Source organism: Pararge aegeria, chromosome 13, assembly GCF_905163445.1.
Source record: "Pararge aegeria chromosome 13, ilParAegt1.1, whole genome shotgun sequence".
In the NCBI taxonomy this organism is placed as follows: Eukaryota; Metazoa; Arthropoda; class Insecta; order Lepidoptera; family Nymphalidae; genus Pararge; species Pararge aegeria.
Genome location: NC_053192.1, coordinates 15,075,969 through 15,097,561, shown reverse-complemented (window position 1 = coordinate 15,097,561; position 21,593 = coordinate 15,075,969). Strand labels below are relative to the sequence as shown.

General features: G+C 36.9%; 1 protein-coding gene across 1 annotated transcript in view; it reads right to left on the bottom strand.

Annotated features, from left to right (window-relative positions):
* LOC120628654 (putative inorganic phosphate cotransporter) overlaps window positions 1-21,593 on the bottom strand; it is a 102,844-nt gene that overhangs the window by 43,421 nt on the left and 37,830 nt on the right. The window lies entirely within an intron of this gene.

The following is a 21,593-nucleotide window of genomic DNA, read 5'->3' as shown; positions in this document are numbered from 1 at the left end:
AAAGAGATGCTATTCAAGAGTTGACTCTATATTTATACTTATCATCGCCAGTCCGTCTTTGTCCCACAGCTGGGCAAACCGGCCTTCTCTCTCATAGGAGAGAGGGTTTTACAGCACAGACTCTCGACACTGCTCTATTTCGGGTAGGTGGGCTTTCTACATTCTCAAAATGAGTGAATCAATTTTGCTTAAAATCGACATAACTACACTACATACTTTATGCAAAAACGCATCAAAATCAGTACAGGAGTTTTAAACGAATTTGGTAGCTGAATTTCTTGTTCTTTAAATATTTACCGCCTCTCTATAATAATCAGATTGGGTACACAGATTATGTGCTTTTATCTATGCCTTCTGTGCTTCGGGGAATGAAGGCTAGAAAATAGGCAGTCGAAATATGTTGTAAGTTGGTTAAACCACTTTTAGCCTTACCGGACACATTTTATATTAATTGTTTGACGTCATATCATAGTAATAGAGTAGGTAATAAAAGTAAAATCTAAACTATTACAATAATTACTAATGCTTATTAATTAAAATCATACGTTATAGTTGCGATCGTCAAAATCGCTGAGTTAGCATATACTTGTTGTTAAGAACAAGCCATATTCTATTGGCTATTTTTTCTGAGATTCGCTAACCAATAGGTTCCTAATAGCGGTGATAGCCCGTGGTTAGGAGTTAGACTTCAATTTCGTGGGACCGAGTTCAAATTCCAGCAGGCATCTGTCAACTTTCAAAGTCTTGGCAGAAAACTCAATATCTGTTTGGTTGGTTGAAGAAATTAGATGTTACACCATACAGATTCTCCTGCTTTTCGCGAAGTATATTGCAAATTAAGTTTTATTTTCATAATATATCGTGTAATTCTGCAAAGTAACGCCTGCTTCTATCCAATATTTAGATTTAATTCAGTCATAATTATTAATTTATTTTTAGTATAGTTATGAACGTCGCTTATATTTTTTCCTACAATGATAAACAAATAGGTGCCTGTAACATGATTCCTTTGATTTATTACCACGAATAAAAACCACAGTCAATGGCCTTTCAAAAACGTTTGAAGTGTGTAAGTGAAATTCTCATTATCACATTAAATGCTCTAACAATGGTAAAACAAGTACTAATTTTGCTTGCATTGAACACCGATTTAGTTTGATTCACGGTAGGTATCTACCTAAACAATTTAACTGTAAATTTCATCTTGTATTTATTTACATACCTATTTAACTACATAGGTATTAGTAGTAGGTACTTTAAAAGCAAGCCGGGGTTCCTTTATAAGTCGTAAAAGAATGAGTTACTACCTATTCCATAGCCTCGTGAGACAAGCGGGTCTGCGAGAAGACGAGGGATGGTGAGTTGGTGAGAACCGTATTCTTATCTGCCATCACCACACGGCACAAAATTAACATATACCTAATAGCCAATAGCAACAAATGCGACAATCGCAATGTGATGATCACAAGTTGTGCCATCCACCAACAGGTCTAAGCCCGCGCGACATTAATCACTGCCGAGCCTCCTATTTACGTACTTGAATGACGACATTTTGGTGATAATGATAAAACGAGGTCGTCTGACGTCTTATCCACAGCAGCTGTGAATCAATTATTTAAAATTTTCTGACTTGTCTTCTATATTCCAGCGCCATCTATTTTGCACCTTGTCACAAACCAATATAATAAGTCAACAGCGCCATCTTGCAATGACATAATGAACTAGATTGCGGGGAATTCTGTTAGTTTATTAGGTATTACATAGATGGCGCATAGGTGGCGAAATTAAATTTTAATATTTATTTCTCAGATAGATATTATCCTCAATAAGTAGGATCATTTTAATTATGTCACGAGTTTTGTTATTTTGCGTAATTTAATAAGAAATTAATATCGTTGTGAATATATCCATACAAACAACCTATTAAAAGCAAGCTGGGTTCCAATAAAAATCGTTAAAGATTTAGGTAACATTTGACATTCTATTCGGGTAGCATTTCAAATTATCATCACTCCACAGCTGTACAGTTGACACGGGTCTCCTGTCTAACAAGAGAGTGTGAGTCTTTTAGCATAAACACTCCACGCTGCTTCTTTTTTTTATAGCAGGTAAGAATATATCTGACAAATTGTATACATCGTGTAAACTAGTTTTTTGCTGTAGGTGTTTTCTGAATAAAATCAATTCAACATTCATTCATCTCCGGGAACTCTTGGCTAAACTTCCTCTTCACTTTCGAATTTGAACAGGTAAGTATGATTATGTAGGTATGGTATATGTAGGTATGATTACCTCTTGTAAACGTAGATAATCATGTTCTGGTAAAACTATAACAATATTTTATTTTCGTAGTAAAAAAGAAGGGAAACTCGATAATATAACTTAAGTTTAGTATAGATAGTAAGTATAATTACGTTTGCCTACTTTTAAAAGTCCTAATTACCTCACAATAGATAATAATAATATGCAGGTAATACTGTAATAGGTACTGATTAGAAAGCGTTACCAAATTATTTATCTTTGCTCTTAGGTACCAGATTTATTTCACTTCACAATTTCATTACAGAACCTAGAGTTCACATAAATCTACACATTTGCTAACAGCTAAGTCTATTGTCGATTACTCACATTTAAGCGTCTCTTTAATTTTCGGAATCATTTGTTTGTTGTTAATGTTGTTTTAAAGATGAATAAAAAAAAATTGCATTCAGCACTTCTTCGGCGCTAATTACAAATTGAGTTTTTAGGCATTCACATTGATGTATTATGTAGTCCCATCTTCACCATTGACCGCGTCCCCGTTAATGGGGACAGCGGGATTTTAATAAAGGTATTAGGTAAAAGGTTTTTAGGTAAATAGGAAAAAATCACACTCAAGATGGCTTCTTTGTAAAATAAATTTGCATTTTTACGAATTTGATAATGATAATTCTTATTAATATCAAATTCAAATTGGGTAGGAGGCGCATTAGGTAGGAGCTAGACTACATTTTCGGGGCGCCGAGTTCGAATCCCAGCACGCACCTTTAACTTTTCGAAGTTATGTGCGTTTTAAGTAATCAAAATATCACTTGCTTCAACGAAGGAAATCATCGTAAGGAGTCCTGCATGGCTGAGAGTTCTGCATAATGTTCTGAAAGGTGTGTGGAGTCCACCAATCCGCACTTGGCCAGCGTGGTGGATTACGGCCTTAACCCCTTCTCATTGTGGGAGGAGATACGTGCTCTGTAGTGGGCCGGGGTTGATGCGATGATGATGATGATGAATTCTTATTCAATTTATTGAACATTGAGAGCTCATGCTTCCGATTTATGTTGACCGTGTAGTGTTTACACTCATCTGTGTGCTATGTGTGACTTTATCTACTTACGTTTACCTATTCGATGGCGTGAACGTTTACCACGTTAAGTAATCGTAGGAAAAATATATCACTCTTGGCGCTCTGAGTTTCCCAACGCCAAAAGGAGTACGACTTCACAAATAGTTTTTTGTAGGAAGATGAAAGCATAGAATTAAGAACATGCAGAATCCTTATTCAGCCATTATTGTATGCAGTGCATTGTGTCCAAAAACGGTAAAAACGCCCCGCGCACGTCTCACTTTACCCACGGAATGTTGCTAGGTGACAATTTCTTTCCCATTTTCCCATTTTATTGTGAACGCTTAGAGCATTAGCGCTAAAATATATAGTAGTAGGTAGTATGATGGTATATTTATGATAATAGTACCTAATTATTTTACCTCTAATATTAACATGTATATAATCATGGTATATTTAAAGACTCATATGAGTTGCAGGATGCTAAGAATACTAATTTTAGTAGTTTGTGTAATAAAATATTTAAATAATAAAAATAGATGAAGTGATTAACCGCTAGTTCGAGAAACCAATCTAAAGTTAAGTGGTTTTTGATGCTTCAGTAATAGTCGTGTACACGGCTTCTGGATGTTCTTAATTCTGTGGATGAAAGTAACCTAAAGTGGGTACCTAACCAAGCTGATTCAAAAAGGTGGGTCACATCTGCGTAACGCGATGCGAGCAGATTGAATAACAAGCACTTCGGACTCATCACCGGCCGGATACTGGCCATTGTGCTGAGCCCACACCTACCCAGCTCCCACAGTGATTCCTTTGTGGTATTATGGCACTTGGTCGGTAAGTACGTATTTATGTCAATGGGCTTAGTTTATTGGCGATAGTTTTGCATCTGAGTTAGAGGTATGTTAAAGCAAAAGCACCTTGTTTGTCACAATTCAAGTTAAGTTTGTTTCGCCTAGTGCTGCCACAGTGATTCCTTTATTTTTTTACTAGCTGTTGCCCGCGACTTTGTCTACGTTTGATTTTGTCTTTTGATGTGGCATTAAATTTAGTTGTAGTTCTAAAAAAAATTAAAGTACTCAGTATAGCTAAGCCTTAAATTAGGGGTTCGCTGCTGTCTGCTGAATAGTTCTGCCCTCTATCTCCAACCACAGTTTAGGCAAAATTAAACACATTATAACCTCTATAGTACAAAAATAATTATTTAAGTCGGTTATAATTTGTCGGAGTTATGGTGTAAAATCGTCAAAAACTTTAATCCCCTCACCTCAAAGGAACCGAGGTTAACGTCGGGATAAAAAGTATCCCATATTACTTCTAACACTTCCAAGAAAATGTGTACAAAGTTTCATGAGGATCGGTTAAGTAGTTTTTTTGTGAAAGCGTAACAAACAAACTTACATTGACATTTATAATATTAGTAGGGATTCCACTACAAGTTAGCCCTTAACTGCAATCTCATCTGGTGATGATGCAGTCTAAGATGGGGGCGGGCTAACCTGTTAGGGATAATGCTAGTTATATCCCTAATCGGTTTCTATGCGACATCGCATCGGAACTGACGTCTTTGACGGTAGGGTGGTAACTAGCCACGGCCAAAGCCTCCCACCAGACCAGAGAAAATTCAGAAATTATAAATTCCCAAATTGCCCCAACGGGAATCGACCCCGGGCCCTCCTATATAAATTCCCAGCACGCACCGATGCGCCAGAGAGGTCGTCAAAACATTTATAGCAATAAACTAAGATTATTCGCGATAGATTTGCTGATCCGTATTCGAGACAATATTTATTAAAAGCCGTCAATTGTGCCTTTACTTTCTTACAAATGTGTTTTTTATTGATTTGTATATGATCTAAGTACAATAAAGTGTATTTGATTGGAGCACCTTCAACTTTAAGGTTGATTTTTCGATGAGTTAAATTTTCGAGAGCAATGCAGCTTTGCGCCAGAATTAAGAATGACATCGTCGTTCCACCAATAACATGGCGGTATCTCGTCTTCGTTCGAGCCACCGCTATGTTATTGGCCGAAAGCAGGATGCAAGTTTGAACTCTGTAAACTTAGGGTGATCACGGCGTTTCCATTGCCTCTAAAGTATTAAAAGTAGTGTTGCCCAAATTCAGTCTTGGTCTTGCAGTCTTGGTCTTGTTCTTGCGTTTTTGCAAGACCAAGACCAAGAACAAGACCGCGTATTTTTAGCAAGACCAAGACCAAGACTGACCGTGCAAGACTTGAGCAAGAACAAGACATAGCCTGCAAGACTCTTGCGTCTTGCAGCTAGGACTTAGCGCTATTTCACGGAGTAGTTAGGTGTAACAGTTCGGTGTATAGGTAGGTAGGTACGCTTAGGAATTCTATGAGACGCAAAAAACTATATCAAAGAATATGAAAAACTGGACCTATGCGCATTACGACTAATACCATAAACATAGCGAATAAAAAAATATCTATTAAAATCAAACTGAGTGCATGCATAGTTATGTTTTAACCATCGGCACTTTGATAATGCGGCATCAAAGGTTTTGTACTTACTTCTCAAAGAAATTTGCCGCTTTTCGGAAGTACATGGTTATGATACACGCGCCGGCGGCTTCTTTTGAAATCTAAAACAATCGTTGCCGCCGCGCCGAAATCATAACATTTGACACTATTCATGCAAAATAATTTCGAATTTTAAGAGTACCTACAGGTGTTCCAAAGAATAAATAAGTTTCAGATTGGTGATTTTAGATTGGTGGAGGACGCATGAGACAGAGTATCCGATTTTATCGAAAATGGCCCGTGATTTTCTCTCAATACCTGCAACTTCAGTACCTGCTGAGAGGTTATTTTCTAAAGCATCATTAGTAATTAGAAAACATAGAAATAGGTTAAGTGATGAGTCAGCCAGATGGTTACTTTGTATTAATTCTTGGTCAAAAGAATTGATATAAAGTATCATAACCTAATGATAAAGCTGTTGATTTGTGTTGTATTTTATTTTTTATTCAAATAAATGATAAATCGTAAAACTCTTTTATTAAATTTCTTATAAGTTGAGGGTTCAATCTCTTTCTAGACAGATAAGTATTGTTCTTTAAAATACAGTCAAGTTATTGTAATTAATTTGTTTTTTTTACATGTTTTAGCAAATGTAAGCTTATAAATCATAAATGTTTATTAAGAAACAGTTACTTCCATGGAAAACGACATATAGGTCAGTTGATTTTTCGAATTTCTTATCAAATCTTCAGTTATTTATTAATCTGCTTGATCTTTACTATGGCTATGTTAATTCAAGCTCACAATGTTCCAATTCTAATACGTTTTTCTAAGATTTAAAGTAAACTTTAATAAATAGTAATAGACTAATAGGTAATTGCAAGACTTGCAAGACTCTTGCTGCAAGACCAAGACCAAGACCAAGACTGGGAGCGCAAGACCAAGACCAAGACCAAGACCAGGTGTATTGGCGCAAGACCAAGACCAAGACTGGCTAAGTCTCGTCTTGTTCTTGCATTTGGGCAACACTAATTAAAAGCAAACCGCGCGACCGATTCACCAGTGTGGTGAGGGCATAGGGATTGTCACGGTTCCGATTCAATTTCCGTAATAAAAAGTTTATCGCTGAACGTAATTTTTGTCACAAAATGGAGACAACACTTCCTCAATTAACAACTTGATGCTCTCTGTGGCGCAGCGTTAAGGTTACGTTAGATGGAAATATACGAAAAACATAACAGATCGCAAAACTAATATTTTATAAATTTAAAATGCATATAAAAAAAACACTAATAAAAATTATAAAAATATAAAAAGCAATGTGTCATCTCTTGTTTCAAACGTGTCTCATTGTAATATGGGCCTTTGAAAAAGTAGATCGAAACTGCAACGTTTCCTACTAGATGACGCTATAGTCGCTATAAGACTGATGTGAAAGGCATATACTAAGTTCAGCATCGACGGTAGGAGAGCCGTAGCTTAATTTGTGAAAGCGCTCAGGCCGCGATTGCCCGAGAGTCGCAGGTTCAAATCTTGTCCGTTCCGAAAATTTTAATATGCATTTTAAATTTATAAAATTGATAGTTCCTCCTGTAGGTAAAAACACTAATAAAAATTATAAAAATAGTAAATAGTAATAAATAATTACAATAATTCTTATCCTCGGTAACAACGCCAATCTGTGGACAGAGCTGCTGATATAGAAACTATATACACACTATATACTTACTACTACTACTACTATATACTACAGAAAAGAGCTGTGCAATCGATTTATAAACTTAGATCACGCGAATCCCTTCGTGCCAAATTTAAAGAAATAGGTGTACTTAAAGTAGCCTCGCAATACATTTATAATAATATAATCTTTATTAATCAAATCGTAAGTACCTAACTAAACTAAACAATAAGTCGATGTAAACAATCGACTTACTAGAAACGGCCATAAATTAGTAATATCTGCATATCGTCTGAGAAAAGTACAGAAATCCTTTGTGGGGATGGGAATATGCATTTATAACATGATACCGAAGGATCAGATCAGATCTACCTTTACCTAATTTCAAACAATATATCAAAACACATTTAACCAATCGTGGTTACTACACGGTTGAAGAATTGACAAGGCTGCTTGGAAGCAGGCCACTCCGCTCTCATCGATTACAAAACAGAAAAATTCTAAAGATTGGTAAACTATAAAGTGATTTTGGAAAAGAGATAAATGAAATTGAATTTTTATCTGATTTATAAAAAAAACTAGAAGATGCCCGCGGCTGTGTCTGCATCATTATCAACCCATTATCATTACATTATTGATATTTAAATGAGCGGGGCTTGAACTCGGTCTCCACGAAAGGAAAGCCCAAGCCTTACTCACTAAGCTATCGCTGCTTTTAGTTTTAGTTTTAGCACAGAATTCCTGATTTCCCTTGGCACTTCCTGATTGCTCAGAAACATGAGCAGCGTTCTCCAAAATCAAGGTATAGTATAATATATAATAGGCTAATTATAAAGCCCAAGTATAAACTGTCCAACATTCTAGAACAAAGTACCGTTTATATTGTTTTAATAATCTGTATTCAAAATGGCTGCTTCAAAAATGTTTTATTGCTTTCGCGAGTCACGGTCAGTGTATTTACCAGATATATACACTTATAATGGGTACATCGGTATTTTAGTAAAAAATATTACATAACATCGCGATTATGGATTCCTATTATGTAAATAATATACCTGCGACGGCAACTCGCAATTTGTAACCATAATAACTACGCTTATGGTTGCCATATACAGGTGGCATTTTGTAGAACGTTACCTTGCATGCCCTGCGAAGGGTTGCTGTTTATGAAAGTGCGTGAAAAACTTCAATGAACTTGTATAGAATTCAAAGAGCGCCATCTATTTTCAATAATGGGAAACAGTGCTTTCACTAGATGGCGCTTTTGACCTCGAGCATATTTATTTATTTATTCAATTACAAGTCCATTACAATGTCATATAGATTACATAATTATTATATTTTCAAAAAAGAATGTCAATCTAATGTTTACATTTGAAGTGGAACCCTGTGAGGGCGCTGTAACCAGATTGAAAGGCGGACTTATTATTGTCAATATTAAATATTCTCATTTAGGAAGTCGTTTATTTCATAATAATCTCTCTCCAGCAAGTAATGTTTTAAGGATTTTGTAAATAAGTTTATACTTTTTTTTTCTTTTATATGTTCCGGGTTGTAAATCTTTGTGCACATGGGGTTTGGGCCGGTGCTGTGGATTTTTTCAGAATCACTAAAAATGGAAGATTCCACAGTTTTTCTGGGCATGACCTTGGATTGTAAGCTTCAGTGGGGTACCCATATAGATACACTAGCAGGTAAACTAAGCTCGGCTGCCTACGCCGTCAGGAAAATTAGACAGATTACTGACGTAGAAACAGCAAGACTTGTTTACTTCGCGTACTTTCATAGTGTGATGTCTTACGGGATCTTATTATGGGGCAAAGCTGCTGATATTGAAACTATATTCATATTGCAGAAAAGAGCTGTACGGTCAATATATAAACTTAAATCACGTGAATCGCTCCGTGAAAAATTTAAAGAAATTGGTATACTTACGGTAGCCTCACAATACATTTATAACAATATAGTATTTGTAAGACAACATATTAGTCTTTATAAACAAAAAGTGGATATAAACAGTCGACTTACAAGAAATGGTCATAAATTAGTGACATCTGCATATCGTCTGCGAAAGGTGCAGAAGTCATTTGTGGGATTGAGTATACGCTTTTATAATATGATTCCTAAGGTAATTTTGGACCTACCAATCCATAAGTTTAAAGAATGTGTTAAAACACATTTATTACAGCGAGGTTATTATACAATTGATGAGTTTCTTAATGACAAGGTTGCTTGGAAGCACCCGGCTCCGCTTTCATCTCTCACAAGATAGAAAAATGAATGTTAAAATATAAAATGTAAATTTTTGATGTTGGAAAAGAGCAACTGCTGAGTTTCTTGCCGGCTTCTTCTCGGTAGAATCTGCCTTCCGAACCGGTGGTAGAGTCACTACACACGGACAGACTTGACGTTTCAAAAGTGCTTGTATTAGGCCTACTTGAAATAAATGAATTTTGAATTTTGAATTTTGAATTTGAATTTTGAATTTTTAACTTAGTTGGCGGCGGTAGGACCAAGATGTGTTTGCGCATGCGCCGCGCGCGCATAAATCCCTCCATGAGGGTAATGACATGACACGTCAAACTTTAACAGTTACGAGTTACTTATATTGGTTTCAGGTCAGTCTTTGGACGTCGATTGTTTGCGCCTCGAGGCGAGTGTGTGCACGGATATTTTTACCGTTGCTTGAGGTATAGAATAGAATATATAATTTAGGTATGTAGATAAGTATTTGAAGCTACAAAAAATATTTTAAACGAGTTCAGAATACAGGAGGTTCGGAATTCTCCTGTATAGCTGTTTATTAGTTAATTTATTTATACACCCAGAAATACATGACAGTTCCCCAATTCGTCTCATCCTTACATTTATAATACAAAATTAAAAAAATTGAAATATAAGCCGACATACATTTTTTGCTAAAATCCAAGTAAAATGTAAAAAATGTGGCGTGCATTGGGTTTCTTACCAGGGTATGCAGACACCAGGAAAATTGTATAAAAAGGCACGAATTCTCCTCCTATTCCAGTTATATATATCAATGTTAGGGTATGCAGTGCTTTTGTGCATGTATGGAGTGCACGCCACTGGTATGGACTAAGTGAGAAGATAATATAAAATGAAAAAAATCTCCAGTACGAGTCATAAAACACTTAAGGATAGGCATTGTAAGGGTTATGAAAATACTCCCCTTGAGTTTTTATAACTGGAGATTTTCTTCGTTTTATATCATGTGCATACCCTGTGCATACCCTCTATGCACGCCACTGCTTGGTATACCTACCTTTACTAAAGCTAGTAAAGTAAGTTCTACTGTGGAGTCGACAAGAAGCTTAGCTCTTTTCCGACATCATTTTATAGTTAACCAATAAATTTTTATCTTGTGAGAGATGAAGGAAGAGTGATTTTTTTATCCACTAATTGTGAAACAATCTACATAAAGACGTATTTTAAAGTTTGATTGGCTTAAAAGAATGACGTATTTCACACAACAGTTTTTATGCCAGCTTACATAATGTACAGCATTCCGATCAGTCCAAAACTCAGTTACAAATCTTCGGCTATACTTGGCGCTTGAATTGGCATAAATTAATTTAATATTTCAATAAACGATGACGCATTGTATTTTTCAATGCCTCTCATCCGACAAAGCGTCGTCAGGCTTTGCCGATCCTTTGTCATGCAATCCGGAGCGCGCGAAAGATCGCCTAACTTCTTACGACATCGGCAAAAGATCGAAACGACATATTCCAATAAGTTCAAAGTTTACCTAAAACGTAAGCTTACAGAAAAATCCTATAATAACGTTAAGGATTACTTAAACGATAAAAAAGCTTGGGTGTGAATTGCTCTAACTTCATAGCTTAATATAAATTTGCTGTGGCTCTTCTTAGACCAGGGCGCGTTTGTAACCCTCGTAGCTTTAGGTTTAAGTTGGCGAACGAAGTTATCACCGTATTATATGTATGAATGCTTCATAAGTGCCTGTGATAGGCCAAAAACGCAACAAATAGGATAAAAACGCTTATAACTCCGAAAAGAGCGTGTTCGAGATCGAACTCTGTCACCTCGATAGTAAGGCCAAAACTCTCACTAGGCTATCACTATTTTTTCTACACACAACTTCACACATCAAGTTCTGTTTAATAAAGTAAAATAAATAATTTTGATTTATGCGATGGTAGGGAGCTCCCTGGTCTCGGAGGAAAATAAAATGGTTATAGTTATTATATTTTTTTCATCATCAATCATCAATTCAACCACTGCAGGACATAGGTCTTTTCCCAGCGACTCGCCTGATGTCATCTGTCCACCTCGTTGGGCGCCGACCTACGAGTACGCTGCGTATACCGGTGCGGGGTCGCTATGTCAGCACCTTAAAACCCCAACGTCCATTGGTTCTCATTGCTATGTGCCCCGCGCATTGCCACTTCAGCTTCACGACTTGCTGAGCTATGTCGGTAACTCTAGTTCCCCTACGGCTCTTCTCATTTCTACTAGGATCTCTACATGATTAAATATCATGTAGAGATCCTAGTATAGCTTTCTCCATCGCCCGCTTAGTGACTCTGAGCCATGAGGCCCTTATATTTAGTTTATTAGTCGTCAATTGTAAAGAGCTCTTTTGCCCCGGCATTACCTTGAAATCGCCGGTCGTTAAAAACAGAGAAACCTTTTGAACGTGTCCACACAAAAAACCAGTCCTGCATTTCTTTTTTTTTGCCATTCGATATTTAAATTGACCTTATTCATGTTTCGCGAAGATCATATATCTCTCTTTTGAGAACTAGTTAAAGGAACTTCTCAATCAAACCCAGTGAAATTCGATCTATGGGGATCTATTCGAGAGTTTGTCCAACCAAATGTATAGCCAACAAAAAAAGGCCGAAAAACTTTAGAAAACTTGGACTTTCCTACTTAGTCGAAACTATGGACATTAAAAATCGAAAATCATTCAATCCATTTCTAAAGTACTTCAATAGGCTTTGTTCTTATAGAAATAACTTTATATACTTCCAGTTTTTAGAGATGTTTGCAGCCTGCCGAATGAGCTTGGGAAAATTTAGAGAAAATTATCTGTTCCAGCCCAATTAAAAAAAACGATCATAACGCGGACAGAGTCGCATGTTAAGAATAAGTATAAATAAAATACACTATAAGACCTATAAGTATATTTACAATTGATATGTTCACTTACAAAAAGTCATTTAAATACGAATGCACCCACGTAATTAAAAATATTATATACATATGCTAATACCAAAATTATAATTTTTTAATCCGAATCACGTCTTGATATCGATATCTGAAATACGATTAACTTGTCTAGTTGAAAGTTTAAGTTAGAAAAAATCATTTAAATACCTAGCATTGCATTTGCACGATTTAATACTTATTTGCTTATACTAAGATAGAATTTATAATCTCCTAAGCCGAATTATGTCTTGATATCGATATCTGAAGTGCGATTTATCTTGCCGGCTAGACAATAACCATTAGAAAGCTGGGGAGAAAGTTAACTACAATTAGCATCTGGAATCTAGATGTGTAGACACAGAATTAAGAACATACAGAATCCTTATTCAGCCATTATTGCGCACTGCATGCAATAATGGGTCCAAAAACAGAGAATACGCCCGAGCACGTCTGACTTCACACCCGTGGAATGTTTCTAGCTCACAAACTTTTCTCATTTTCCTCATTTTATGGTAAATGTTCAGAACATTAGAGCTAAAATAATTACTGTCAACTGCGAAATGAATGAAGTCACTAACAGCCCGCGCCTGTTCGAGACACACTACTAAAGTGGAGTGGTTACACGGATTCTGTATGTTCTTAATTCTGTGTGTGTGGATTACGTGAAATGTTATTTAGTACCTTTAGATAGATAATAGTTTTCCTGAAGGTAATTTTAGATAGCCGGCTAGCTTTGTTATGGGCTTATAGCTTAGCTTACCTATTTTGAACTTCTAAGTTATTTATTCAAAAAATTGCTCAAAATTTGGTATGGTTTGTCTACATACATTAAATCTGAGCAATAACTAACCTATTAACTATAAAAATTGATTCTGTCTAGGCTAAATTTCTTACTTTGAACTTTAAATTCTATCACGTAGAGCCAGTTCGGAGCAAAAAATAGTGTAAATAACGCTAAATGGATTCAGTGACGCGGTATTTACAGAATTTTTTGTACGACTTAGCTGTGAGATATTATCGTTAAAACATTCACGAGCTCACAAGTATTTTAATAATAAGAACAAAAAGCGGGTATAGATACCTAAAGGTGGTTGGGGAAACTAAGATTTCTTGATCTTAGGGCATTCCAAATCTTTGCGTTGCGTATTATAAAGGATGTAGCAATGCATTTGTTATTAGTAGTTCTTTCTTAGAAATAGTAGAGCTTTTTGTGACAGAGCTCGTCCGGGGAAGTACTAGGGACATCCTTATTTCTGCCGCCAAGCATCATTGTTGTGTTACGGTCTGAAGAGCGTGGTTGCCGCTGTCGTTTAACACATGAGGCTTTACACATGAGGCTTAACACACGAGGCTTTACATGTTGATTTACACATGTTGATTTACACATGAGGATTTACACTTGAGGCGTAACACATGATATATTACACATGAGGATTTACACACGAGGCTTTACACACGTGGTGATTCACATGAGTGTTTACACATGACGATTAACACACGAGGCTTTACATGTTGATTTACACATGAGGGTTTACACACGAGTCTTTACACGTTGTGATTTACACATGAGCGTTTACACATGAGGATTTACAAATGAAGCGTAACACATGAGGTAGTACACATGAGTCTTTATAATACATGAAGATTTACACACGAGGCTTAACACGTGGTGATTTACACATTAGGGTTAACACATAAGGCTTTACACATGAGGGGTAACACATGAGGTATTACACATTAGGCTTTATAATATATGAGGATTTACACACGAGGCTTTACACGTGGTGATTTACACATGAGGGCTTACACGTACGCCTCAGGATGATGGACACAGGGCGGCACTTTGTGTTAAAAACAATTTAACAAAAACGAGCACCCTTCTATATTTCCACGCTCACTGTCTACTTTAAACAAACTTTTGATGATGAACTGTGACATATTTGCAATGATTGGAATAAATAACTATGCCAATTATTAATTTTTTTTGTTTGTGTTTTTTTTCCTTTTCATTGTTGTTACCATTATTATTAGTAATTCTCTCTTTTGTTTTTTTGTGCCTTAATTAATTTAAATAAATACATATTGTTCGTGTAGTTCATGAGTATAATGAGAATAATAATGTAATTGTAAGTGGATTTGTCGGTACTAATTAATTGTAATAATATAGATTAATAAGTAGGTACAAGTCTATCGCATATGTATAAAAGCAAGGAACATTTTCTACAACATTATATTTGTTATCCCTTTAGTGCTTGCCTGAAAGAGATACCAGTGAGAAGGCTACCCTTACGCCCTATATTAGTTCATGAGTTTTGTTTCCTGTTTTTTTTTATTAAAATTCAAATTCATTTATTTCAAGAAGGCCTACTTTATAGGCACTTTTGAAACGTCAAGTACGTATGTTTGTAGTGACTCTAACACCGGTTCGGAAAGCAGATTCTACCGAGAAGAGCCGGCAAGAAACTCAGTAGTTGTTCTTTTCCAACATCAACATTTACAATCATTTTTCTATCTTGCGGGAGATGAGAGCGAGGCTGGCTGCTTGCAATCTACCTTGTCATTAAGGAATGCATCAAATGTATAGTAACCTCGCTGTATTAGATGCGTTTTTACACATTTTTTAAATGTATGCATTGGTAGGTCAAGATCTTCTTTAGGAATCATGTTGTAAAATCGTATACTCAACCCCACAAAGGACTTCTACACCTTTCGCAGACGATATGCAGATATCACTAATTTATGTCCGTTTCTGGTAAGTCGATTGTTAATATCAGCTTTTTGTTTATAAAGAGTAATATTTCGTCTTACAAAGACTATATTATTATAAATATATTGCGAAGCTACTCTGTAGGTATACCTATTTGTTTGTATTATTTGGTGTTATAAAGAGTTTTTATTATTAATAACATTAAAAATGTCGGTGCCAAGATAAATGTAAAAATGACTACCTTCCTTGCTACTTAAAAATAGCAAACGGTATATACATTATTAAGTATTATTTAAAAACAAAATGAATAATTTTTCAAATACGTTAATAAATGACGGAGTTCTGTAGAACCAAAAACATTTATAAAAATAGCTAAATATAATTTTATAAATGTTTAACAACATAATATGCTATTTTACGTCACGGAAACAGCCGTGTTAAAAAGTTTATTCACCTTGTGACCTTTAGGAAGTAAACGGATTTGGTACTTGTATAACATTTTTTTTAAACTTAATTTATTTTATTGGCTATTACAAGAATGAAGTAAGCGGCTGATTTATGTAATAAAACCAATAAAAGAACACGAATGAGATACAAGTAGGTACCTACAGAAGAACCCTATTCGTTGACGTCGGGTCAATTAATTTTAATTTTTTTTTTCTTCCACTACAAGTTAGCCCTTGACTGCAATGTCACCTGGTGATGATGCAGTCTAAGATGGCAGCTAACCTGTTAGGGAGTATGATAGTCATACCCCTAATCGGTTTCTACGCGACATCGCACCAAATTCAAATTAAACATTTCTTTAATCATGTAGGCCTATCGCAGGCACTTATGAAGCGTTCGTACGCCAACTTAAACCTAAAGCTACGAGGGTTCCAAACGCGCCCTAGTTTAAGAAGAGTCCACAACAAACTTAGCCGGGTAATTTTTTTTTTCTGTTTTGTTATCACCAACACACAGTCTATTTATATTAAGCTATGAAGCTAGAGCAATTCACCGGAATACTAAATCGCTGAGCAGCACGTCTTTGTCGGTACAGTGGTAACTAGCCGTTCTCCGGGCGCCTAAGTTCCAAAAGATCTAACAAAGCCAACAAGAGGGACATGCCATGGTGGTTTTTAGTTTGGGTATACCCCTTTACAGGGGGAACTCCCACATAACCTCCTGCCCAAGGGTCGGAGGTAGCAAAAAAGCTTTTCCATCACTCCAAAAAAAAAAAAAGGTGGTAACTAGCCACGGCCAAAGCCTTCCACCAGACGAAGGTACTCAGACATATAATGTGTTACGAATGGGTAGGTACCTACATACCGCTATCTCTAACAAGTACAATTACATAAGTAATTACCTTCATATATGCTTTTAAATACTATGCTAACAATAAAAGCCTTATCACACAAGGAAGACATAGTCGTGATGGTGAAAAAAATTAAACATGTCTTGAAAGATACTTTGTAAACCTATTTACATTTAAATTCGCAAACAAATTTATCATATCTCAGCCTACCACGCGTCGCGTGTTGGGATTATAAACATGTGATTTTTTAAAGAACGTCTAGGTACACTACGATTTGAATTTACTGAACACGCGTCCGGTTTCTTGACGGTTTCTGTAGCCTTCTCTTTTGAAAGCGCCGTCGAGTCACTACAAAAAGGCATATAATTGGTTCTTACTAAAGACTTCTAGAACTTTCTATTTCTTCTTCTGACCACGTACTCAATAATATATATTATAAAAAAAATTACATACCCTGGAACTCTAATCAGTTTCCGTGTCACCTTCGAATTTTTTTTTTTACGTAAATTGGTACTTACCTGTAAAGCAAGAAAATATGAATTAGCATAATTAATTGACAATTCGTTTTTTTTTTTTGCATACGTATAGTATATTTTCACTGTTGCCCCCGTTCTGCGACAGCGTTTATTACAGTTACAAATCCTGTGGGGAGCGAAACGTGCGTAGAGGGTACATTGCCGAAGATCAGTTTTGTGTGGAGTATAAGGATTGAAGAAATTATAAATTACACACAGATTCTCAAATTACCATACAAATTAAGCTTAATTTTCATAATAATTCATGGATTTCCGCAAAGTAACGCCTGCTTCTATCCAATATAATATTGGTTGCTTACTTAGGACGTAAAGGTAGGACAAACAAAAAAGCAAACTTTTACATTCATAATATTAGTAACGATTGCACTTCTATACGCGCTCTTCACGAGCGACATTCCCCGCGACCTACCGGCGACGGTCAAACTGGCCCAATTCGCCGACGATACCGCTCTCTTTGCGACCGATCCCAAAAAGAGCAACATTGCAAGTCGACTCCAAAAGGCGCTCCACCTGCTAGGCAAGTGGTTCCGCCTCTGGAGGATCGAGGTTAACCCCGAGAAGAGCGCAGCGATGCTCTTCACGGGCAAACCGAGAGGCCGCTTCACGGTAAACCCCGCAGAGGTCACCCTCTACGGGCGTCCCATACCCTGGCAAGACAAGGCCAAATACCTGGGAGTAACGTTCGATCATAGAATGAGCTTCATCGCACACATTCGCAAGGCCCGCAACAAGGCTGCGTATGTGATGGGTCGTCTCTATCCGATGATTTGCCGCAAAAGCAAATTATCCCTCCGTCACAAGGTAACCTTGTATAAAACGTGCATACGTCCCATTATGACATACGCCAGCGTCGTATTCGCCCATCGCCCTCACAGCTCCTACAGGAGCTTTCAAGTCCTGCAGAACAAGTTTAATGCGTATGACCACGGACAGTCCGTGGTTCATGCGCAACGTAGATCTCCACCGAGACCTCGATCTTCCCACCATAGCTCAGTACATGAAATCATTATCAAAGACCTACTTTGAAAATGCAGTCCGACACCCAACCCCCTAGTGGTCGAGGCGTCCACTTACACCCCCGTCCCCGACGTCGAGCTTAAGCGGCGACGTCCGAAGCATGTCCTTGACGACCCTGACGACAAAATAACTACCGACAACGTGTCCCAACAACACACACACACGCAACATACACAGCGTCTTCGCCGGCGAAGACGAGGGCCCCGATATCTGACGTCATCCGGACGTGGATCCTTACCACGGTCACGGGGGCGTTCGGACTAAACAATAATTAGTCCAAAAGTCCACCAACAGTCAGATTAACGTCGAACCGAGCCGAGGTCCGAGTCCTCGCAGGAGGCACCCTCGGGTCGACGTCTCCCATACTCCCCCCGATGTCGTCGAGCCCTGGGGCTCTTCTCATGGCGAGCTTTCGCGCTCGCCCCACTCCCCCGGTGACGCCGTAGCAACCCCTTAGGTGGTTATCGGCAAGTGTCCTTCCGAAAAAGCAAAAAAAGTAACGATTGATGATGATGATGATTTCTAGGCGCCTTTTAATTTTCCTTAGTTTGTTGTAATCTTTTTTTTATCTGGTTACTTTAACTGAATTATGTATAGCGGTTAACTATTTAGTCAAAAATATGATCAAGGATAACATATTATTTTCGTTTAACCGCGTCAATTTTTTTATAATTTAAAGCATTACACCACTCTAGTGTTTACGGGGTTCCGTATTACGCTGCAATGAGAAACACAACTTAATTAAGGCATTATTAAAATCTTCAAAAAACACGTTTCTTAAATAACGTCCGTCACTTCGCGGCAATAGATTCATTCTCTGAAAATTTCGACTCTCCGCCTATTACGGTTCATGAGATCCAGCACGCTTATAGATAGACGGATTGAAGGACGGACGGATAGCGGTTGCTTAAGCCTATATCCCGTAAGCCTTTAAGGGTTACAGAACTTTTAAAACACCTTCGTAGCACAGAATGTAGAACATACAGAAACCGTATACACGACTAATATTGAAGCATCAAATACCACTCAACTTTTGTAGTGTTTCTCGAACAGACGTTTGCTCACTAAATTCCATTCAGCAGTTGTCAGTAATTATTATACCTCTAATGTTCTAAAAGTTTACCATAAAATGGGGAAAATGGTATAAGTTTGTGAGCTAGCAACTTTTAGCGGGTGTGTAATATATATATGTATATATATATTTCTGTATAATGTAGTATATCAACGAGTATGTAATTATTTTCATGTAATGTGTTAACGAAATAAATGCACTAATTAAATGCGCGAGCGCAACAAATTAACAACCTTGTCGGATACGCCATTCTTTAATAAAAAAAAACATGGTAGAAAAACCATGGAGGTATTCATGAACCTTCACCAACCACTGGTCGTCATTAGTGTTAACGCAATTTTCTAAATGCGTAGTAATTTGGGCAAACAAAAAATCTCTAAAAATAACTTTTGCTGTGGTATTAGATACGGTCAAGAAATTCCCACTAAACCAATTAGAAAAAACTCTACTAGAGACTAAGTAGAAATCTAAATCTAGTTGTAACCATTCCTCGTCTTACCGCGGGTATTGTACTATAGTAACAAGTAGAAGTTGCTTACTTCTACCGCTAAGGTGGTGGTAAGGTAGTAAGTAGTACTACCCCGGACGAGCTCTATCACAATGCTATGGATGGACCCTTTGACCCTTAGACCCTTATTTTCTACGATATCGGCATCGCAGCCTTACACGGCTAGCGCAGGTAGAAGACATTTTTCTCCCCGGGAAAAGTTTAAATTTTATCTTCGCCCACATCTTTACCAATTCTCCAAGAATTGGCGCAGTGCAAATAATATACAAATAATAAACAAGTAACAATCAACGGTGCGAAGCCGAAATGGTGATAGTCAAGTGGGTAAACTTAGTTTTTGGTAGACAGAGTTTGAATCCCACGCACGTCTAACTTTCCTAAGTAATGTGCGTTTTAGCAGCTAAAATATCACTGGCTTCAACGGTGAAGGAAAACGTCGTTAGGAAACCTGCATGCCTGAGAGTTCTCCATAACATTCTCAAAGGTAACATAACATAACACTTCTTATCTATGTAATATTATAGTATGTAGTATACTGCATAAATATGTATATACTTATGTTTATTACTAGCTATTGCCCGCGACTTCGTCTGCGTTGATTTTGTTTTTTGATGTGGCATTCAGTTTAGTTGTATTTAAAAAAAAAATTAAAGTATTCAGTATCGCTAAGCCTTAAATGAGGGGTTTGCGGTTGTCCGCTGAGGAGTTATGTCCTCTATCTCCAACCACATTCATCAGATCTACACAAAGTTTCGGCAAAATTAAACACATATTATAACCTCTATAGTACAAAAATAATTATTTAAGTCGGTTATAATTTGTCGGAGTTATGGTGTAACATCGTCAAACACTTTCATCCCCTCTCCCAAAGGAGCCGAACTTAACGTCGGGATAAAAACTTCTAACACTTCTAAAAATATGTGTACAAAGGTTAAGTAGTTGTTGCGTGAAAGCGTAACAAACAAACTTACACTGACATTTATAATATTAGTAGGGATAGGGAAGTAGGGATGTATAATATGTGTGTAGTATTAGAATTTATGAGTAAGTAGTTTATTATAATTATTTTGTATATACATAAATATATATATTTTTAAACTTAAATTGCTGCACCAACCAGTTCCTTCGTTTTTCCAAACGTCAAAGGTTGTCTGGAAGAGATCGCTTTAGTGATAAGACGCACGCTCTATTTTATTTTCTAAGTTTCATCTGTATTTGTGTTTAATTTGTATAAATAAAGACTTCTAACAAACAAACTAACAAAGGTGTGTTTGTGTACCTACTGTGTCAGCATGGTGCACTACGGTCTTAGTTCTCATTGAAAGAGGAGACCCCTGACCCGTGCCCTGGAATGGGCCGGTAATGTTTAGGTATGATGATGATGGTGATGATGATGAATAAAAATAAGCGGGAGTTAACTTCTTCTATTGCCTATTGCCTTGCTTAGGCAGTTGGACACACTAATTTTATCCCTTGGCAGGATATAATCGAGGGTATTAGATAGAAGCAGGCATTACTTTGCGAAAATCCATGATATATTATCAAAATTAAGCTTAATTTGCTATGCTCCGCGAAAAGCAGGAGAATCTGTGTGGTGTAATTTATAATTTCTTCAATCCTTATACTCCACACCTTATAACAACAAGGAGATGTTGCTCCGGTTTCGGAGCGATACGTGCGTAGAGGGTATATTGCCGAGGATCTGTTTGGTGTGGAGTATAAGAATTGAAGAAATTATAAATTACACCACACAGATTCTCCTGCTTTTCGCGGAGTATA